Source organism: Typopeltis vanoorti, chromosome 21 (genome assembly GCF_054136105.1).
Source record: "Typopeltis vanoorti isolate ZY-2024b chromosome 21, IOZ_Tvanoo_1.0, whole genome shotgun sequence".
Lineage (NCBI taxonomy): Eukaryota > Metazoa > Arthropoda > Arachnida > Uropygi > Thelyphonidae > Typopeltis > Typopeltis vanoorti.
In genome coordinates this window covers 71,213,738-71,234,774 of record NC_143569.1, presented here as the reverse complement: position 1 = coordinate 71,234,774, position 21,037 = coordinate 71,213,738, and the positions used below count along the sequence as shown (strand labels likewise).

Genomic DNA, 21,037 nt, shown 5'->3' with positions numbered 1-21,037 from the left:
GGCTCAGTACTAGGACCTATATTGTTTAACCTTTATATCAATGACATTGCCAGTGGATTGCAAGGGGATATTCAGTTGTTTGCAGATGATGCGAAGCTGGGAAGGATTATTAGTAATAGTGCAGATGTGGTAGCCCTGCAGGAGGATTTGAATAAGCTAGATAGATGGGCAAATGAATGGGGGTTTAAGTTTAATGCAGCAAAGTGTAAGATCTTGAGGTTTGGGAAACATCGATGGGATGCTGCATACTCTATGGGAGGAGTTATACTGGAGGAAGTTGGGGAGACAAGAGATCTGGGGTTGATGATTGATAGAAACCTGAAGTTTAGGGGACATATTGCAAAGATGGTGAAGGTAACACAGAGGATTGCTGCAATTATGAGAAGAACGCTGACCTGCAGAGATAAGAGGGTTATCATTCCGTTGTATAAGTCTCTGATCAGACCACACTTGGATTATTGTTCTCGGATTTGGTCCCCAGGATTTGAAGGGGATAAATTAACTGTGGAAAAGATACAAAGACGGATGACAAAGATGGTCTCAGGACTGTACAAGGATAGTTATGAGAATCGGCTGAGGGAACGTGGACTGCAGAGTTTGGCAGATAGAAGAAGGAGAGGTGATATGATTGAGACTTTTAAACTGTTGAGAGGTGGTTACAGAGTCAACACTGGGGAGTTCTTTCACTTGGTTGAACAGCGGGATGGAGTGATGACAAGAGGTCATGTCATCCCTGGAAGTTACGAAAGGAAACTGTGAGCAAGAGGGTGAGGAGTGGTTTCTTTGCATGGAGGGTGGTTGAGCCATGGAATGCATTACCTGATAGAGTGGTGATTGCGAGAACTGTCAGTGAGTTTAAGGAGTGGTATGATAGACTTTGTGTTTCTTAGGGGGGAACCTCCCCTCGATGAGTCTTGACAGACTTTATGTTCTTAGGAAGGACCTCCCACGATGAGTCTTTTAACTCCATGGAGGCCTGAATAATAATAATAATAATGGCTTGTACCTATCCTATGCAAGTTTCTATGAAGCCAAGTTACTTGGTGACTTGGGAAGGAAACCGAGCCTAACATGAAAGACAAGATATAACATACACATAATGGAGATCCTATCTACTTATAGACCTAAAAGATTATGTGTGTTAGGCAAACACACTTTTTCCATGATATATTCACGTAAACACAAGAAAGATATTTAACCAAATATTTCGGTCTGGAAATAGCAGACCATCTTCAGTGGTATTACAAGAACAGTTTAAAAAAAAAAAAAACATGCTAGAATACTAACAATAGATCGTTAAAAATAGAACATGCCGCATGATATTATATCACTAAGTATGAAACGGAATATTTTGAAGTAGAGACATGATTGAAAAAAAAAAAAAAAAAAAAAAAAAAAAAAAAAAAAAAAAAAAATTAATGAGTAATCTTGATTAGACTTTCCCAGATTTTTGATATAGATATACAGTCATTATGATTCAGGTTGAGACGATGGAGCAAGGCCTCCACGCTTTCCTTGAATAAACGTTCGAACCTATAACGGGATCTATGTAAGAGGCAAATCCTAGACCAAAAGATGCTGTTGTCAGTTTCAATCCCGTGTTGAGCCAATTCAGACTTTTCAAGTTTGTTGTAGAGAATGGAGGATTGATGTTCTTGGATTCTTTTTTCAAGAGAACGTCCAGTCTGTCCAAAATAAGAGAGATCACAGTTGCAAGGAATTTGATAAACTCGGAAGAGATAAAGCTGAGCATTTGTCTTTAGGAGAAGGAAAATGAGAAGACAATTTGTTAATAGGTGAATACATAGTGTTAAATCATATTTCTTTAAAATTCTTGCGATAGGTTCTGAAATACCGGAGATATAAGGAATAGGCATTCGATGTAGTGAAACTTTGTTTTGTGGAGGATTATAAGAATTGAGATGTTGAGTACTTTTTTCAGAAAAGCCATTGAGTTTTTTTTTTTTTTTTTTTCAATCATGTCTCTACTTCAAAATATTCCATTTCATACTTAGTGATATAACACACGGCGTGTTCTATTTTTAATGATCTATTGTTAGTATTCTAGCTTATTTTTTTTTATTTATTTTTTTTTTAACTGTTCTTGTAATACCACTGAAGATGGTCTGCTATTTCCAGACTGAAATATTTGGTTAAAATAAATATCTTTCTTGTGTTTACATGATTATCATTCAATCTTATGTCACAAGTATCCTTAAAACAGCAAACACTTTTTCCAATGTCCAACTATGCCATGTAAAAGGCATAAATGTTAGTAGATTATTATATGGGTACTGGGGGGGGCTCCCCCATTGACCTGTAGTTGTAATTACTTTTGCTTTTTTGTATTTTACAAAAGGAAGACCTGGAAAGCAGTTTGTGCCTTTTATGTAATGAACTTTTACATGTTAAGTTTTTCATCATTTGTTTCTGGATATTGTGATTGTACATTTCACTTGCCAGTTTCACAAAGCCATATGAGTAAATAAATAAATACTGCTGAAACAAAAGGAACTTAAGTTTATTTTAAGTAGTCTACTTGCTTAATTGATGTTGCAATTTTAAGGGAATTACATAGACATAATGTTGTATGTATATTAATTTATGTCTAATCTTTAAATGTACCTGTGGCATGACTAAAGATAAATTACATGATAACCACAGTAATTAACTTTAATGAAATGGAAGTACAGATATTTCGTATTGAAAATAACAGTACATCATCAGTGTGTAGAAACAAGCAATCAAAGGAACCGGATTACAAAGTACATACAGCTGTCAAATACATGAAACCTCAAACGTCTGGTACAACACAGTATTGACACTAAACACAATATCCGGTATGATGAAGTTAGTCTTCTCCATAGATGCAGGTTTAAATATGAAAGCCTTTTCAAAGAAAGTTGCGTAGCCCTTTTACATCAGCCAAATCTGAATCTGAACGATTCTCTCTTTCCCAAATATTTGGGAGATCTTTATCTTATATAAGCACCAAAATAGTTTTTAATATTTTTATTAATATTATTTATTAATACTAATTTCTAGCATGCAGCAACAGTTTTTAATTGGTAAACCACTGACAGCTGTATGTACTTTGTAATCTGGTTCCTTTGCTTGTTTTCAGTACGAAATATCTGTACTTCCATTTCATTAAAGTTAATTACTGTGGTTATCGTGTAATTTATTATCTATAGTCATGCCACAGGTACCTTTAAAGATTAGAATTACTATCCTCCACAGGGAAGAATTCACTAAACAAACAGGCAAGTTAGGAAAATTATCAGTTTTACAAGGTAAGCTTCATACTCAGATTGCCTTTCTCAAAAAATGTCACGATACGAAAGTTATTCCTACGTTTGCTAGATTTAGAGAAACTATTTGGTCACCTGGAGTTCATGTAATTTATACAGACGCAAGTTTTTCCTCGATAAGGAACCAGCTTCGAGTGACTAAAAAAGATTTAGCATCCAATATGCAGTCTATTTCAGATAAGAAAAGAAAGATTTCTGCTACCCTGGATGATGAATTACTGGATATCGTCTTCGTGTTTCCAAATCTTTAGTCCATTTTTATGAAAGACATTCCTGTAAACTGATACAAAAATATGAATCTTTATACCGTAAGCAAAAAATTACTCCTGACAAACTCCCACTAATAAAGATATTTGAATATTTCTGGACACCTGTTATCAGATGCTGAAACTAGTGTATTAGCTGAAAGCCATGACTTCGCTGTGGTACCAAAATGCATCCCGTAACTTGAATTTTCGCATAACGCAATCTGTCGGGACTTTCCAGCGAAGATGCTAATAAACTATGCTTTGAAGTTGTTGCTTCATTTTTTGAAAGCAAATTACCTCCATGTAATTTATCGAGTGCTGAAACCGGGAGTAAGTTTCATTAAGAAAAAATAGCAACATATCTATTTCGAAAGCAGATAAAGGAAAAGCAGTAGTAGTAATGGATAAGCTGACTATGAAAGAAAAACAGAATGCCTTTTACAGGATACCTCCACCTATCAAGAAATTAATTATAACCCTACAAAAATGCAAATTAAACAACTAAATAAGCTGCTTGATGAAGTTGTTAGCTGGGATCAAAATACTGTACACAAGTTGTGCACTCATTTTGGAAGAACACCTCGTTTATATCACCTCCCAAAAATCCATAAAGAAGGTTATCCAGTAAGACCCATCGTGAATTGTATTGACTTTCCCACCTATAGAATTGCTAATTTCTCTCACGTTTATTAACTGCCCACACTGGACAATTCAGTCATTCATCAAAAATTCCACACATTTTCTTGAGAAAATCAAGGATATTCAAATACAAGAGTCGGATTTGTTAGTCAGCTTTGACACTGTTTGGCTCTTTACCAACATTCCATTATCTGACACTGTTAGTTTACTATATGATGATTACCCTCCTGATATTGCAAAGATTTTGAATCTGTTATACAATCAGGATATTTCAGCTGGAAAAACAAGATCTATAGACAAGTTGAAGGTACTGCCATGGGTAGTGCTCTGCCTCCACCTTTGCCCCAAACTTTTTTTTTTTTTTTTTTTTTTTTTTTTTTTTTTTTTTTTTTTTTTTTTTTAACTATCTAGAAGATATCTTGTTCTCATCCATTCATCCCCAACCCTCTCATTGGTTTTGTTATGTTGATGATGTCTTTGCTATTTAGCCTCATTCTGAAAATGAACTTACCACTTTCCTACAACAGATCAATAGCCTTCACCCAAGTATTCAGTTCACCATGGAAAAAGAAAAGACTGGTAGTTTACCATTCTTGGACATGCAAAGCCTCCAGTAACTTCAACTGGTTGATAAACATTCATTTATCAACCAGTGTTTATCAAAAATCTACCTTTACTGGCAGATGCATTCATCAAAAGTCTGCTCATCACACCTCTCAAAAAATTGGTGTTATCAAGTCTTTAATTAATAGAACACATAAGATGTGCTCCTCTCCCTCAAGTTTACAGCAAGAACTTCTCACTATCAAAACGTTAATGGAATTTAAATGGTTACAACCTTAATCAAGCCCAGCAGATAACTGACTCCTATGTTCCAACACCTCAGGATTCTTCAACAGACTGCAGCGTTCCAATCCGTTATATTTCTGGCATCTCTGAACCAATTGGTAGAATTTTGAAGAAGTATCATCTCATTCCCACATATTTTCCGATCAACAAAATTTCTCATCTGTTGCCATCTACAAAAGACAAACTGGTACCTCTATCATTAGCTGTTGTGAATGTAATCTAACATACTTTGAACAAACAGGCCATTCTGTAGAAAAATGAATTAATGAACATCAATATTATATCGAATACACGAAACCTCAAAAGTCTGGTATGGAACAACATAGTATTGACACTAAACACAATATCCAGTGGGATAAAGCTCGTCTTCTCCATAGATGCAGGTTTAAATGCTAGGAGTATCAGAAACAAAAGCGATAGCATTTGTTGCCTTAGTCAATATGTTGCGACCTCAGATTGTAGGTATTAGTTACAAGAAACTTACATTGTTATAGAATGTGGGTAAGTTTTACTCATATCATTTAGCTCAAATTCTATAACTATGTATCCATTCCCCTTGTCTAGTTCAATGGTAACATTGTTATAGAATGTGAGCAAGTTTTAGTACTCATGTCATTTAGCTCACATTTTATAACAATGTTATCATTGAACTAGACAAGGGGAATGGATACACTATGATAATACTTTAGGATTTTGCTAGAGCTTTTGACAGAATACAGCATGGCAGACTGCTGCATAAATTGAGGAAAATTAGTCTAGGTTATAGAATATTAGCACGGATAAGAGGATGGCTGACTAGCACACAGCAACAGTTTTTAATTGGTAACCACCAACAGCTGTATATAATTTGTAATCTAGTTCCTTTGATTGCTTGTTTCTACACACTGATGTACTGTTATTTTCAGTACAAAATATCTATACATTCAGTTAATTACTGTGGTTATCGTGTAATTTATTATCTAAGTTATGTCTATTCGTAAGTGTTCCTATGTGATACAAATTCTGATTTTGAGGCTAGCAGGTGAAAAGACATACTGTCAGAGAGCTCCTGAAAGAATTGTGATTTTTGTTGATTTATTAAGTGTTGAAGATTTAATTGTGTATTTTTAGTATATTATTTTAGTTTAGTTATTGTACTAAAGCATTTTATAACATAATTTCAGAATTATTTAGTTTTCACTACTCTTAAAAACCTGTCGTAACAAGGAAGTGACTAAAGCTAAAGGAGAGCACTTGTCCTGATGAATAAAAGCACTGCTGCAGTGATGATAATAATTTATCTGAGAATATGTTAACATTAGAAATAGCTCGATTAAAAGAAATTATTAGTTTATTAGAAATTATTTTAGAAATTATTACTAGTTTTCCGGGAGCGAAAATTAAAAATATGAAAAAAAGTAAATTTGAAAACCAAAAAAGAAATGTAGTTCTGGTAGGTACTAATAATTTAAGCGGTAACAGACATAGTATGAGAGAAGATATGAAAGGTCTGTTGGAAGAAGTGAAAAAGAAATGTGAAAGAGTAAAAATTGTAGGATTACTACCTAGATATGATAGTACTGAGTTAAGAAGGAAGACGATGATAGCAAATGATTTCACAAGCAGGCTATGTAGAAGATATGGATGTCAAGGGTGTGTTTGATGGCAGAAAAGATTTATATAAGAATGATGGCCTGCACTTGAATTCATTTGGCATCAGAAACCTGGAGAAATTACTTCTTGGTATGAGACCCAATGCAGAGAGTCAGCGAAACTAGGTGATCAAGGGTGTTGGATAGAAATACAAGAAATGTGTGCGAAAGTTCAGCTATGGTATACAAACGTGATAAAGATATGAATGCCTTCTAACATGGTTATGTGTGTGTGGCGAAGGAGTGGAAAAATATGCTTTGGGTTCAGACCTTTTAAGTATGTCTGGGGAGGGAAAAGAGAAAATTCTAGAACAAGACCAAATAGATTGTACATCTAATTATAAGAATAGGCTAGGTCATAATTTATCATGTCTATACACAAATGCCAGGAGCATTAGAAACAAAGGGGCTGAGTTTGTTGCTTTATTGAATATGATGTGGCCTGAGATTGATGGCATTACTGAAACCTGGCTATCAGAATCAGATATGATAAGTGGGATCAAGCGTAACGGATATACTATTTTTAGGAATGACAGAAGCAATATGAAAGGAGGTGTGCTACTAATGATATCAGATGCCTTAAGTCCAGTTAGGATAGAAATACAAGAAAACAAGATGGTAACAATATCCCATTTAGTGATGAGTTTGAGTCTGTCTAGTGTAAAGTGGAGTTTAACAGAATGAAATATATGGTGGGGCGTTGTTACAGGCCTGGCGGGTCAGTTGTAGGGAATGAAGAAATGCATCGCTAATTTTGCCTTATGGGTACCAAGCGAATGATCATTATGGGCAACTTTAATTTTCCAAACATTGACTGGGTAGAACAGAAATCTCGTGATAAGAAAGAACAGAAATTTATTGAATTGTTGTGAGCAACTTTCTCAAGCAGAATGTGGAAGAAGGAACTCGAGGTCAAATAGTGTTGGATTCGAGGTCAAATAGCATCAGAAGGGATCTCTGTCAAGAATATGGCAATTTTATCACCAATTGGTCAGAGTAATCATGCTGTACTTTCTTGGAAGTATCTAAGTGTATCGAAGTTCTGATTAAAACAGGCTATATGCTGAACTACAAAGCTGGAAATTATGATCAACTTAGGAGAATACTATGTTTGGTCCCATGGTATCAGTTACTAAATGGAAAAATGTGAATCTTTGAAAAAAGTGCTTGAATGAGGCGGTATCTCAATGTATCCCTAGTTTTCGAAGAATAAATAGGTTGGGAGTGAAATGGATGTGCAACCTTATTGAACAAGACATCCACAAGATGATGATGTGGAAAGAATATCGTGAGAATAAGAGTGAGAGGAGTTATGAAATATATAAATAAAGCTCAGGCCAGAAAAGTAACAAGTATTGTGAGGAAAGCTAAAACAGAGTATGAAAAGAAATTGGCCATGCAAGCTAAAGGCAATCCAAAAGAATTTTATCATTATGCCGCAAGGAATAGACAGAATGAATGTTGATGAATAACTTTATTGAATGCAGATTGTACACGAGTGTCAGAAACCAAGGAGATTGTTCAGTTAATGAGTGCTCACTTTGCTAAGATATATCAACCAAGTTTATGTAGAATGGTGCATAGTGCTACTGCTACGTTGGATGAAGAGTTAGAGGTTCATGAAGATGAGATTGAAGAACTATTGTATAACCTCGATAAGAATTTGTCAATAGATACAGATGGAATATCAACCTGTTTGCTAAAGGAATGTTCAGCTGAATTGGCTAGGCCTTTCACTCATTTGTGTAACTTGAGTCTCAGCTCAGGAATAATACCACAGCAATGTATGATAGTTCCGTTGCACAAGGGCAGTGCAAAAACAGATGTGTCTAACTACCGAACGATTAGTATCACTGGTGTGGGAGCGAAGATTCTAGAGAAGTTGGTAAGAATTCGCATGCAGAAATGGGTAGACAAGCATTCTATATTCTGCAGCGAACAGCATGGGTTTACTAAAAGAAGGTCATGTTTTAGCAATTCGCTCATATTTTATAATACTGTTACGGCCGAGGTGGATAAAGGAAATGGATACACTATGATAATGTCAGATTTTTCTAAGGCATTTGATAGAATACCACACAAAAGGCTGGAATATAACATTGGAATATAATCTTTTGACTTGGATCAGGGTCTTGTTGACAGACATCAAAGAGTAGTATACAGCTGGTGTGAATCTGCCAGATTTAAGGTAACTAGTGGTGTATCTCAGGGTTCAGTCCTTGGGCCATTATTGTTCAATGTATATACATTAATGATCAAGCATGGACTATCATCAGATGTGCAATTGTTTGCCGATCATGCAAAGATAGGCAGGGCAATCACAGATGCTACTGATATTCAGCAATTACAAAATGATTTGAATAGACTGGAAATTCTGTGCAAATGAAAATAGCTATCAGTTTAATGTTAGTAAGTGTAAAGATATGCACTTTGGCATGATTAGGGTTCCAGCGGCATATTATATTAGCGGGGTTATGCTACAAGAAACCGAAGAGGCAAGGGATCTTGGTGTATTGGTGTTTAAGAAGTTAAAGTTCAAAGGTTACATAGCAAAAGTTGCAAATACAACTCAGAGGATAATTTCTATGTTGAAGTCAACCTTGACATGTAAGGAATTTTGCCTCTTTATAAGGCTTTGATAAGACCACACCTGGATTATTGTGCTCTTGAGCTTGAGATTGGTCCACCTTTACCATGAGTTGTCTCAGTCCTGAAGATATTTCAGGCACAAACTTTGTTTGCTCACACTTGGATAAAAGATTAAACTTAATTTAAAAAATTTAAAGTAAAAAAACTTCCAACATCTTTCTCTAAATCCAGAGTAATTTAATAATAAGGTGAGACACCTTTTGGCAACTTGCATAGGCAAATATGACTTCTCCATTACCTCCACCTTAGTATCACCACCTCTGGGTCTGGCTCCCACTGATGAGACCTCAATAAAGTTCGAAACCAGTCTGGGTAGTGGCCTTCCCTTAATGCATAGCATTATGCATGTCTGCAAGGAGATGTGCTTTGCATTATGGGAGATACTAATACAAGTAGTGATGAGAGCTTGGTCCACATTTACTACGACTTGCCAGAGTCCTGAAGATAATTCAGGTGAAAACTTTGTTTGCTTACACTTGGATAAGGGATTAAACTAAATTTATTATTACTGTTATTTGAAAACAATCACAAAATTGGAATTTTTAATGTGGTTCAAAATATTACAATAATGCAAAAATAAATGTGCAGATTTACAGTCAAAGGGAAACATGATAATTGGTACTTTGTTGCACTCCCCCCCCCCTTAGCCTTTATGACTGTTCATAAATGGTTGGGCATATTATTTACTAGCAGTTCACAGTCTTTTTTTTTTTATTTAATCAAAACATGCCCATATAGTCTGCAGACTAGAAAGAAGTTCGTTTGTCTCTTGGGGCAACTTCCTGAAGACATTTCTTCATAATTCCCCACAAATTCTGAATGGGTTTAAATTTGGTGAGTTTGTCAGCGGAATTATATTGATTTGCCTTTCTTTGAGCCGTCTAGTAGTGGTTTTAGAAGTGTGACAAGAAACTGAATTTGTGAAAAGGAAATCACCATCACATAAATCTTCTGATGCCAGTAACAAAGTGCTCAATTTCTTAAGTACACTTTGGAATCCACTCCTTCATACACAATACGCAGCCTACCTGGACCCTCTGCAGTCATAAAAGCTCATTTGCAACCATGACAGGTTGCAAATTTCACCAAAGGTTTCATGCATTCTTTATCAAATGCTTCTTGCTTAAGATACTAAACAAGTATTCTTTGATAACCATGGGATACACAAAACATACGTTCATCACTAAAAAATACCTTTTTCCAGTCCTCTTGACCCCACAACAGTCTTTGCTTACACCATCGCACTCTAGCTGCCTTTTGCTCAGAAGTCATAAATGGCTCTGTCTCAGGCACATGTGATTTAAAACCCAATTTGTGATGCCGCCTTAATATCATAGATTTAGACACATTCACATCTAGTTCTTTCCATCTCCTGTGAAAATATCTCACACTTTAGAAGTGGTTTTCTTCATGATATTCTTTAATCTCCTCTTATCTCTTGATGTAGTTATTACCTTTCGACTGCTATTGCAGTCGAAAGGTAATAACTACTTTGGGTATTAACTACTAAAGGTAATAACTATTTTGAAAACCCTAGTTATTAGAATACTGTCTCAATACTCTACTCAAGCTTGCTTGAGAACATTTCAATTTCTTAGCTATAAACTGTTAAGTCTGGCCTTCTTTGTGTAGACACCATACGAAACTTCTTAGCTTCTGATATGTCACTTGTTCAACCCATGTTTAGTAAACGATTAACTGAATTCCATGTGCAAAAGATTCCTCACACACAAGTCAGTCCCACAGCCACTGAAATATATGCTATTTCTATGCTCTCCTCAAAACCAATCAGAAAAATTTGGAATATTCTAATATTTTAAACCATATTGAAAATTATTCTCATTTTAGTGAATGTTTTCAAATAACAATTTTCTTATAATTTATATTACATTTTTATATATTTACATGGTTATATAATCTACAAAGTAAGTGATTTAGATTATGTTAATTCATATTTGCTAATATCATCTTCTATGCAATAAATTAGAACTACAAATCAATCAACACATTCTCTTTAATTATTCTAATTTTTTGATCTGAAGATGTAGATAATGTTTCTAATTGCAATGAGGAAACCAAGAAGAAACTCAAATGTTATAGGCATCCTCCTCGTTTATATGGAATGCAAGAAGTAAACAAAACAAATATTCCATTACAACCTGTGGTGGACTACATTGATTTCACATGCTATAAATTTGCAAAAAACCTTCCCAAATTGTTTTGATGTTCAAAGGAAAGTCCTCTTCATTTGTCAAAAATAGTTATTTTAAAGATATCAGAGCTTCGTCTTTTCCCAGGTGATCTCCTTTAGCCTAGATGTTGTGTCTTTATTCACAAATGTTCTCTTTCTTCTACACCAGCTAACTACTTCATTGAAAGATTTGAACAACGTATACTGAATAGCATCCTTCCTAAGCCATCTTTATGGTACAGATATGTTTGCATATTGGTATGGGTCCCCATACAAACCTACAACAGTTTGTCAATAAGATCAACAACCTCCACCATCACATCAAGTTCACTCTTGAGTTAGAAGAGAACAATCGGATTGCTTTTTTTGGTCTCCTTTTACTTCCACCAGATGGCAGCCTTCCCTTCTCAGTATTCAAAAAGGAAACACATACTCTACTTCATATTCTTCGTCTTTCACACCATCATAATTGTTAAAAATTTGACATCATTAAGACTTTAGTATGGCGAGCACAAGTTCTTTGCTCCACTGAATAGCTGCTTTCCCAAGAAATATATCACATTAACTCCACCTTCCTTAATAATGGTTTTACCAAATCATGTGACCACAAAATAAATACTATAGAGTTTCATTGTCATTTTCCCCTCGTCAAAATAGTGATACAGAAGTGGTTCATCTTCTCTCCATTCCCTATGTTAAAGGCATCTCCTTTTCTAGGCTCAGCTAAAGATAAACACCTGACTTCGGACCACCCTGGAGTGTATCAAATTCCTTTCCAGTGTGGTTTATCATATTTTAACCAAACAGGTAGATCTGCAGCCATGCACTGTGATAAGCATTTAGACTATATTAGGATCCGTAAACCAGAGCAATTGAGACATGCATAACAAGCTATCATCACCAGACACTGAGTTCTTAGGAAAAAAAATTAAGGTTCTCCATAAAAGTAATAGTCTTTTGGAAAGTTTATACAAAGAGAGTTGTGAGACCTTGCTACACTGACCAAATCTAAATAGAAATGGACTTAAAATTGTGCCTAAATAGCTGAAACGTGTTCCTTATTCTATAAGTTCTCCATTCAGATGCAGTTGATGTTTTCAATGTTTTTGCCTATTTTCATTGTCTTGTTTTTTGCTAATTTTCATACTGAATTTATTACAAAAGCTATTCAATTTAATCAGGGAACCTTGAAGACTTGGACTGGATTATAGTATAACAGTATAAAGTATAACATCATCTGCATAAAGTAAAGAGCTGAGATTACCATCTCCAATTTTGATATCAGTTTAATATCACTTTGTGATCCATATAGATGATGAACAACAGTGGAGATAATGTGTATCCTGTCTCACACATGATTTAAACTCAAACCATTTTCCAGTAACTTCTTGTACTTAATTATTATACACAGTAAATATGTAGTGCATATCAAATTGGAAAGACCAACTGTTTTTAACTTCCCATTAATAATTTTCATTCAATAAAAAAAGGAAAATTTTGTAATTGGTAAACAATCTATAAAATCAAGTTGAATCTTTCATCTGCTAACTAGCCTCTCCTAAATCCTGCCATTACATTGAAAATATCATTTGAAATTATAATTTATATGGCAAAATGACTAAACTAAAGAGACTTAGCAAAATCAAAACCTTCCCCATATATATATGTATATATATCCTACACACACACACACATGCTGGCCACTGAATTAGGAACATTTGTATAAATGTATGTAAATGTCACTTCAGTGTATATGCAAAATACTTGGTCATGTGTATTACGTGTTCTAGTCAACTATTTACGAATCTGCTGTTCAGCAGTTTCAACAGTATTGATCAACAATTGATTGTTAATCAACAGTTGATCAATTGTTAAAAAGTTGAACAGTTAATCAACAGTTGATCACAAATGGGAAAAACAAAGGATCTTTTGGGGCTTATTGTGGGTGCCCACAATAAGATGATTTTGAAATAGGAGACTGACTGGTTTCTCAAAAAGTGAGATATCACAGATGTTTCATCAGTGGAAAAATAACCCACATTGCTTGTCTAAGAGGCATAACTGTGGTCCTAAGACAGTCTCTCAGGAATGACATTGCTGTCATCTGAGAAGGCTTGTATGGACAAACAGAACTTCCTGTTCTGTTTGTCCTTCACAGCAACTGACCAAAGCATTTATGAAGGCTATTCCCAACCCTGTCAGGATGTATGGGGTGTATGGAGAGGTAACACCTTAGTATCGATGTCAGCCACTGATCTCAGGGCCAGGATATTGGGCCCTGGTCCTCACATACACTCAACTCTCACTTATGGCTCCAAGAAGTTGGTAGTGCACCCCAGTAAATTGCCTCAGCTGGAGGGCTAAACTAAGTGAGGGTATCAGCAAAATAGAATGCTGTAAATAGGGAATGTCAACCTTTATGTGCACGAAGTCTGGAATTCTTCTGCCATCTTCAGCCAAGATGGCAGAAGAATCAACATCGACTGATCAATGGCATCAGGGACATGACAGCAAGATGTGCGGCACATCGAAGGCACGCTCCTGATATCTAAGATACTTGTGGCCAGTGGTCATGGAAGAGATTGGAGCCTCATCACGTATTTATCTGTTGCCAACCATGAAACACACCATGTCACAATATGAAGTTAGAGATGTGGTTGAGACCCCTGCAACCATCAGCTCTCATAGCTACAGGGAAGAAGAAGAGCTTGAAACCAGGAACTGTAAGACAAGAACTACTAAGGTAGTCTGTGAAGATGATATCCCAAATCCTCCAGGGAGGATATTCTCAGATGTCCCTTGTCTGAAAACAAGGAGCAATCTCTTAAAAATAGTAACATGGAATGTCAGAACACTCTATGAGGCAGGCAAATTAGACAACTTAATCCAGGAATTAGACGTGAAGGCTGATATTGCAGGTATCAGTGAAGTGAGGTGGACAGATTCAGGAATAATAATAAGAAAAAAAATCTCACTATAATCTACTCCAGCAGTGACTTACACCTTAACGCAGTAGCGTTTGTCCTAAGTAATAGAATTGCAAAATCTCTACATGGTTATTGGCCCATAAATGACAAAATCATAACTGCACAATCATTCAACTTGTATATTATCCAAGCATATGCACCAACCCAAGACCACCCAGATGAAGAGTTGGAACATTTTTATGAAGACATCCAAACTGCAATCTCCAGTGCTAAGTCAGATGATATTATTACAATGCTGGGTGACCTAAATGCAAATGTGGGCTCAGAAAAAATCTCATTTTGGATGGGAAACCAAGGGCTTGGAACCAGAAATGAAAGAGGTGAAAGATTAATTCAATTCTGTGAAACCAATGACCTAATAATTGCCAACACACTATTTAAACATACTCCCAGAAGACTATATTTTTTCCCGGAATTCTAATTCCTGGAAAAGCCTTGGAGACATATATAGAAACCAAACTGACTATATAACAATAAGCAAAGGATTCCAAAATGCAATAACAAAAACATATCCTGGAGCAGACATAGGATCAGACCCAGTGATTGCAAAAATAGAAATAAAACTTAAGGATACCAAGCCAACTATTCATAAGAGAAACTTATAATTCAGACTCTCTTAATAACCAAGGAGTTAAAGACTGCTTTATAAAAGAATTCATAAAATCCCTTAACAAGTCTGACACAACTCACAGAAAATAGAACACCAATTGATGAAACTAACATGAACTGGCAAACATTCAAGAATAGCATTAACGAAGCAACCAAAAATACACTCCCAGAATTAAGAAGGAAAGGGAATAAACCTTTGATTAATGAAAAATTATTAAAGTTGATGGAACAAAGAAAAAAGTTAAAGAACAAACCTTAATATAAAAGCATGAATAAATAAATAAAAAAAGAATGCAGGAAAGCCAGAGAGGAATGGATTAAGAATAAATGCACGGACATAGAAAACACAGAAGCATAGAAATGTATGAAAAGATCAAAAATACAGTGAATCATGCAGGTGTCATTAGACTCAAGAGACCATATTCTAATGGATAAAAAAGAAATCATGGAAAGATGGAATGAATACACAAGAAAATTATAAGAGCAACAAAAAAATAATATTCTTGAATAGACTGATTTAGAAGGACCACCCATTTTACTTTGTGAAGTTGAAAATCCCATCAGAAAACTAAAACCACATAAAGCTGCAGGAATAGATAATATCTAGAATGGTTGAGGGCTCTCGATGAAGTAGGACTGAAATTTCTAACAAATTTATGCAATAAGATATACGAGACTGGATTTCTACCCAAAGATATTTAATCACTCAATTTTCGTTCCAATTCCCAAGAAAACAAGCTATGATAAGATGTGAAGAGTTAAGGACAATTAGCATCATCAGAAAGTATCAAAAGTCCTCCTATATGTTATTCTTGAAAGAAATAAAAGAAAAATAAACATAGAAATAAATGATACACAAGTGGCTTCAAGGAAAATGTACGTACAAGATATCTTTGTCTACATCACGATGTAGACAAATATATGTAGACATATATTTGTCTACATCGTGATGAGTATGTTGTCCTACTGAGTGCATCCATGAAATAAATGAAATGCCTCTTTGAGGTCAGACCAAGTTGCATTTTTTTCTTATGTGAAGTTTTGTTTGTATTTTCAACATCAGAACCATCATAGAATATCTACAAAATCAAATTTCTAAATTTGATTTTGTAGATATTCTACAATATCTAGAAAAACAAAAAGATGTATACCTCTGCTTCATAGATTACAAAAAAGCATTTGACAATGTTCAACATGAGAGTAATTGAATTACTTGAAATTAATTGAAATCCTTTCAAAAATAGGCATGGAGAGAAAAGACATTAGGCTAATAACTAATCTTTACTGGGAACAGACTGCATCAGTTCCCAGTAAAGAATAAATAGCGACCTCAGAAGAATTCCCAGTTCAGAAAGGTGTGAGACAAGGCTGTGTCTTGTCTCCAATTCTCTTTAACCTGCACACAGAAGAAATATTTAATAAAATTAGTAACCTCAAAGGAATCACTGTAGTAGGCAGAATATTAATAACCTAAGATATGCAGATGACACTGTTCTTCTAGCTGAAAACAAATATGACCTCAAGACTCTTCTAGAGGAAACCCTCAAGCACAGCAAACAGTATGGCCTCAGTTTCAACTTTAAAGACAAAAATCATGATAATTTCAAGAGAAAAGGAAATACCAAAAATATCCATCAATATAAAATGAAATAAATTAGAACAGGTGCAAAGATACACATACCTTGGACACTTGATCACAGAGAAAGGCAGGACAGAAGATGAAATTAGGAAAAGGATTGAAATTGCAAGGTCAACTTTCAACAATATGAAAAATCTACTGACATCTAGAGAATTAAATCTGAAAACAAGACTAAGAATCTCCAAATGTTACATATGGCCCACATTATTATACCGAGTAGAGATATGGACACTCTCCAATCTGAGTATGAAAAAACTGGAGGCGTTTGAAATGTGGATGCTGTGAAGAATTATGAGAATATCATGGAAGGACAAAAAGACAAATGAAGAGGTACTAGAGATAGCAGGAATATATAGGAGCCTGATAAAAGAAATTAAAAAGAGAAAAGTCAGCTATTTTGGACATATTCTGAGACATAACTGCCTACAAAGGACACTTCTCAAAGGAACTGTTGAGGGAAAGAGAAGGAGAGAAAAACAAAGACTGGGGTGGATGAAAAATATAGAAGACTGGACCTATCTCTCATATGAGGAATGCAGCAGAGTCATAGAATAGGACATGGTGGAGACACATGGTAGTCAATCTCCAGGAGGGAGAAGACACCTGACAGGACAGGATTCCCAACCCACATCTCACTTAACCATGTGCAGGGAATTGAAGAGGATCAGTATTGGCAGTCACATGCCGATATGGAAACCAGTGATTTCTGCAAAGTTTCTAATTCAGTGGCCAGTGTGTGCGCGTTTCTAATTGCATATTCTAGTATAATTATTGGTCACCATTCCATCTAGCTGTGACATATGCTTCAAGAGTTAACATGCTCTTAAACTTCTAAGTATTTATTGGATGATACTAGTATTTGAATACTTTTTTCTGTAATTGTGCCATTTTAATAAGCTCTGCTATGACATCAGCCTTTTCTTCTTCTTGATGTTTTACACTGCACTGTTAATTTGTTAGGTATCCATTTGTAACATGATTAGAATTCAACTGATATAGCAAAACAACAATCTACATGAATGGATCATTCATTGAACCAGAGAGGAGATCATGTTCCACTTTCCACAAAGAGGAGGAGGATTATCTTATAAGTAATTACTTTTTCCATTTCTCTTTCTAAATCAACATAACTGAAACTACTGGCAATCACAGCCGATATAATGTGAATAACATCAGTTAAACAGAAATGTTAATAATGCACCTTTATCTAATATACTAGATATCAATAATCAGTACTTGGTATTTTCTTTAGAACATAATCGACCAGGTGTAACTTGAAACTTTCTTCCTCCTTAATAAAGCTGTTTCTCCTTATATTACTAGCCACTTACTAGACTACAATGACTACCAAGTCAACTCACAGTATTTTCTTATAGGAGCTTCTCCATGTTGACTCGAACCCACAGAAGGAATCTAAATCAATTATAGCAGTAAGTTTTTAAAAGAGGTATACCGTGAGTAGACATATCGATACAAGATTAATAATATTTTGTATCGATTTAATAATAATAAAATTAATTAATTAATAGTCAGTTCCTCATGGAACGCCTTTATAAAGAAACATGTGAAACTCTACTTCATTCTCCTAACTTAAACAGATCCGAGAGCTTAAGTCTATCCCCTTTATGGGAGATAGTACTTTAAAAATCAGCTAATCTTTCCTAACTTTTTATTGTATTGATTTTTTTTTTTTTAAGGAAATTTATTGACCTTTTTAGTTATCTTACACCAGCTACTTAGGTAGCGCTTTTTGGAATTGTCAGTTATTGTTTAATTTGAATATGTACTGAAGATTCATGTGACACACAGGCAAAAATTATACTATTAAATAATCTTTGTACGTGAGTTTTTTCAGTTATTAATTTTGTATCAATTATAGTAGTGAAACTTAACTCTTTCAACAAGCAATATATGCCCAACAAGAATATGTTTTTCAATTATGGCAAATATTTGAAGCAACTCGATTCCAATAACGAAACCACCCGTTATTAAAGGTAGTGTTACACAATTAGATTTAATGGAATAAAAACAACACAGAGAAATAATTCGAGACAGGTTTAATAGTTCTAATATTTCATCTCTATCACAGACATCATCAGGATACAATTGTATCCCAATGATGTATTAGAGACTAGAAGCTTATCATCCTAAAAGGAGTGACCCCCTCTGGGTGCTCAGAGCCCAGTCTAGGCTTTTGGTTGGAGGTATGAGTATTTTTTGGAAACAATTTTTTAGGTGGAAGATAAATTTCACTGCCATGCGCGAGACCACTGCCTTACTTATTGGAGACCTGAAGTAGCTTAAAATAAATTCTATGTTGGTCTCTAGAACAGGGTTTCCAGAATATGTAAAAATAAATAAAAAAATTACAAAAAAAAAATACAGACAGATCTGTTTTTAATCTTTTTGAATGACCAGTTTGTCATTATTTTTCATTACATGAAAAATAATGACAAAATAGTGACAAACTGGTTAATTCTTAGTAAAACATTATATATGAAGGAGAAAATTGCAGATATGACTATAAATTTCTTGGTTAAATAATTACATAAAATAAACAGCAAACATCAGTTTTGGAAATGTATGCCATATTTCTTCATGTATCACTACCAAGAAATTTTCTGATTTACTATGCTTTCTGAATCCAGAACGAAATTTTACTATCTCTAAATTCTTGTTATCAGGTAATGCGAGTAAACTTTGCTTATGTCAAATTTGATGCGCAAATTATGTCATTACCAACAGATTCAATATCACTTTCAGTTACTATCATGAAGCATGTTTCAAAACACTTCCCTAATAATAACTCTTATTTTAATGCAAGCACTTACTTCTAAAGGGTCATATGTAGACAGCTGACTAGCTTGGTCAGCCAAGTAGACATTTACAAACATCTATGCCAAAAGCTAAATAGAAGGTGATCACTGCTGATAAGTGAACTACCATGCTTAATGGAGTCCTGAGTGAATGAAAGTTCCCTGTTTGGATGTTACAACAGGGTTCCCATATTATCTAACCCTTAGTTCAGCTTGAGTAGTACTTTAATATCTTTGTAATCAAATTCCTTCTTGAAAGCTGAAATTTTTGTTTATGATATACTAAACTCAGAGTCTTTTCCCTTTAATAACATTTTCAACTCTGAATGATGCTAGCTACACAAATCAAAGGACTTTTTCACTCTCCATATCTTACTATTACTACTTCAACATTCATTCATATTACTTCTCTCTTTTAATGGCATATGTAATTTTATGGGCTTTTCCAAGAGCTATTCTGATAGCTGACGAAGGCATATGATCCCTTGACAATAACTGTACAGCAGAAAGGATAAAAAAAATTTGGAGGAGTCCTCTCACCAGAAAAATTTTTATTTGAAACCTCCTCCACTTAGGCATAAGGCTGAAAGAGCAGTTAAACAGCTTAATAGCAATAAGGCCCTGGGTGCAGATGGAATCCCAACAGAGTTAATTAAGGCTAAAGGAGATGGAGGGATAAGAGTGTTTCATAGATTGATTACAAGGATATGAGAAACAGGATTATGACCTAAAGACTGGAAGAAGTTGATTTTCATACCACTACATAAGAAGGGAGATATGAAGGATTGCAAGAACTATAGAACTATTAGTTTAATTTATCATGCAGGCAAGATTTTATTAAAGATCATACTAAATAGGATTTGGGCCAAAGTTGAGAGAGAGATGTCTGAGGAACAAACAGGTTTTAGGAAAGGTAAGGGTATCAGAGATCAGATCCTTTGCCTTAGATAGATTATTGAAAACTATAAAGAATTTAGACTCCCCCATAGTATTGTGTTTCATAGACTACTCCAAAGCTTTTGACTCTGTTCAGCATATGAAATTGTTGGAAGTGAATAAAAATAATGGGTTTTCCTCCACACACTAGCAAGTTGATAGTTAACATGTACAGTGAACAAGAAGTCATGGTAAAAACACATGTTGGATTAACTGATTGTCTTCAGGCTGGAAAGGGAGCTAAGCAAGAATGCATACTTTTCCCTCATTTTTTTAGTATCTATGCCGAGAACACCATGTGTGCAGCATTGGATGAGCTTAAGATGGAATTAAGGTAGGTGGTAGATTAATTAGTAATCTGAGGTATGCTAATGATACAGTACTAATTTGTAATGACAAGGAAGAACTAGAACAAATTCTTGACAAAGTTAATGGGATCAGTAAGAACAGAGGACTTCACCTCAATCCTATTAAGACAAAGATCATGATTCTCAAAGGAAATATAGACAGGGAAGCCCATGAGAAACAAGTG

The 21,037-nt window shown here is 34.9% G+C and overlaps 1 protein-coding gene across 5 annotated transcripts in view; it reads right to left on the bottom strand.

The window, feature by feature from the left end:
* Positions 1 to 21,037, bottom strand: part of Pak (serine/threonine-protein kinase PAK 3-like protein) — a 392,921-nt gene that overhangs the window by 124,856 nt on the left and 247,028 nt on the right. The window lies entirely within an intron of this gene.